Raw genomic sequence first — 3255 nt, forward strand, 5'->3', positions numbered from 1 at the left:
ACACACACTTTTCAAAATTCCGTTTGGGTTCCCCCCACTTTCAAATTTGTTATGATTTTTTAACCGCACGCCGTCATCGCCACGGAGGAGCAGGACACAGACGCTATAGTGTGCGCAGATAGTGTGCGCGCGCCTGCGTCCAGGAACGTCGCGTGCACACTAATAGCTCACTGAAAGTTCTAATGAGCAGGTATTGCGGTTGCGGCACAGTCAGCGATGAAACGCCAGAAGCAGCAACAGATGACTTTAATGTCATTATGGATGAAAAGAAAGAAAGAAAGAAAGGAGATGTGAGTTGGTTGATTCAGTAAATTAGCTCAGGTCAGGATAATCATATTTTCTGTCTACACCTGTTGATGTTAGCCTAACATTGACTTAGCTAACATTAACATACACCGTTGCTAGGTAACTTCAGACTGTTGTTAGCTAAATATTTAATGTAGAACAGTGGTTCCCAAACTGGGGTACGTGAGGCGACAGAGGGGTTACTCGAACAAAATGCTGAGTTTTGCTGTGTTTGGTGAAGGAATCTGTGACTTTGAACGAATCGTTTGTGAAAGTCATTGATTCGATGATTCATTCATAAATTCAGCCACTTGCTTCATTACTGAATGAATGAATGACTCGATGTCTCACGCATTAAGACGGTGACTTACCGCCACCTACTGGCGGTTTTAGTATTTTTAAAAAATCACTTTTTAATCGTCATTGCACATTACTCTATTGAACTTTTTTTTTATTTAAAACATTATGAATATTGTATTTATAAAGATAAAAAAAGGAATGGAAAGTCAAATTAGGGGGCAAATATGGTCCTTTTAATGGAAAAGTTGCAGTCTAAGTGGAAGAGAGGGGTACGCAGAAGGATGATAAATGCCTCAGGGGGTACTCCACTCTAAAAGTTTGGGAACCACTGCTGTAGAACAAAAGAAGAGCCAAAGTGTGTGTTTAGATAAACTTAATTATTTCCTGGATTTTGTATCACCATAGTCCCTAAATTTATGTAAATGCAGGAAATGGGATTCAAATCTAAAACATTTTCCCCCATTTTGTGTCCCCCCCACCCCAAAGTTACATTCTTGCCCCTCGGTAGAAATCGCGGGACACCTAAATCTGACCGAAAGGGCACTTTAGCATTGGCGAGGCAATACTGTTTATATCGATATAGGCATGCAGTAGTTGGAAAAGAGCGCATCTGAGAAATATCGGAAGACAGAGTGAGCTGCTTCGTGCAAAGTGCATAATCCAATTTGTTCTAAACATGCGACATGCTTTATATTAAGGGCTTTAAAAGATATAGTTAACAAGCCTAATTTAAAGCGGTTTGCCCCGTCAGAGGCTCTGACAGATACATGTGCTGCTGATAGACAGGCTACATGTGCTGTTTAATGCGTTCGCTGTTTTCCTCCGTGCATAAATTACATTTCACAGGTATGTTCTCCATCAGTAAAGTATAGAAAGTCATGGAAATATTTCCATTTTGCTATCAGGAGTGCATGAGTCTTCTGCGCGCGATTCTCCGCTAAACTTGACGGACTTCAGTCAACAAACGCCGCCGCGAGCATGCGTGCCAAACAGATGGAGCGCAATAGAATAGGATCGCAATAATTCTGACTAAAATATACATTTTGCTAAAATGTTTGTGTTGGTCAATAAAGGTGCCATATGCAGAATTTTTAAATCTACAAGTAAGTGTATTTTTATGATCGCAGTAGCCTAAATGTAAAGTTAGACTGTTGTAATGGGGTAGCCTAATCAAAATTGCTTTATACAGTTAGTGCTTTCTTTCTTTCTTTCTAGTTTAGTGAATTTAACTTCTGCTTCATGACGCATATTTGTTTTTAGATTGTAATGTTACAATGTTAGAATGTAATGAGATAAAAAAAAAAAAAATGCACATAGACTATTATATAGAATAGCCTACATGGTTACATTCACTATATTTGTTTTCATAGCCTTTAATATGAACATTGTTTTATTTGACAACATTGGGCAGGATGTAAAATAAAATTGTTATAAAATAAATACAGATTTTTTTCATCCTAATAGCAAAATGTAGAAAATACAGAGAGATATATCATATATCGCAATTCAGCCAAAAAATACCAAGATATGATCTTTTTTGGCCATATCGCCCAGCCCTAATATATTGTATAAACTCGATATACCGCCAATCATGGTAATGTGCTAAAGACTAAGGTCTGACTCTAGAATTACACCACGATTCCTGAATTGAATTTTTTTTACTTTTTTGTTTCCAACTCCGCATGTCATGAATGTCCACTTAGACTTCTGGTCACCTATACTCACATGGTAATCCCTCCTTTCTAAGTATGATCTGATTTATTTGAGTACCAACCCAGAGAGCCTCTCTAGAAGTATTGATTTGATCGACAGTGACAAATGTTTAATGTATTTGAGACGTGGTACTTTCCTCAGTGTTAACTTGCATTTCACAGGTTTATTCTCCATCTGTAAATGTTAGAAAGTCATGGACATATTTCCATTTTGCTGTCAGTAGTGGATGAGCCTTCTGTGTGCAAGCCTCCGTTAAACTTCACAGACGGTGCAGAATAAAATAGGAGTGCAATAATTCTGCCTAAAATATACATTTTGCTAAAATATTTGTTGTTAAAGGGTCATGAAACCCCGTTTCAGCACCGGTTAGTTCTCACCACAGTTTTGAAAAATGACACAAAAGTGGGCTTGGCGCGCTGTGGAGTAGTGGGGAAAGAGGGGAGACAGACAACTTTGGTTTCAGATAGTTTAATTTTGCTCCCATTGAATTAAAAACACAAATAAATGCACAGCCATTTGCATTTGCACTCTGCATCGAAAACATAAATGTGCTGTTGCAACTTTTAAGGCTTATTTTGCGGCGTTTATATAAGCCGCAAAATATGGAATAATTTGATGGTTGCATCAAGGAGCTGTAAAAACCGGTTATACTCACCAAGCAAATGAATCGCTGAATGCAATCTCACACTACATCTGTCACGCATGCTGTTTAGGGGTGGGAATCACCAGAGGCCTCACGATACGATATTATCACGGTACTTGTGTCACGATACAATATTATTGCGATTTTAAATATATTGCGCGATATTGCAATTTATTACTTTTTTCCAACTTCAAATTATGTCCCCAAAGGAAAACTTTGACAACATCTGTTTTAACTAAAAAGAAACATTTCTCAGTTTTATCTCACTTCAGTTTTATTGTTGCAGTGCAAAATGGGATTGTCAAGCAGACAAA

This window comes from Sinocyclocheilus rhinocerous, unplaced genomic scaffold (assembly GCF_001515625.1).
Source record: "Sinocyclocheilus rhinocerous isolate Xijiao unplaced genomic scaffold, SAMN03320098_v1.1 scaffold1491, whole genome shotgun sequence".
Lineage (NCBI taxonomy): Eukaryota > Metazoa > Chordata > Actinopteri > Cypriniformes > Cyprinidae > Sinocyclocheilus > Sinocyclocheilus rhinocerous.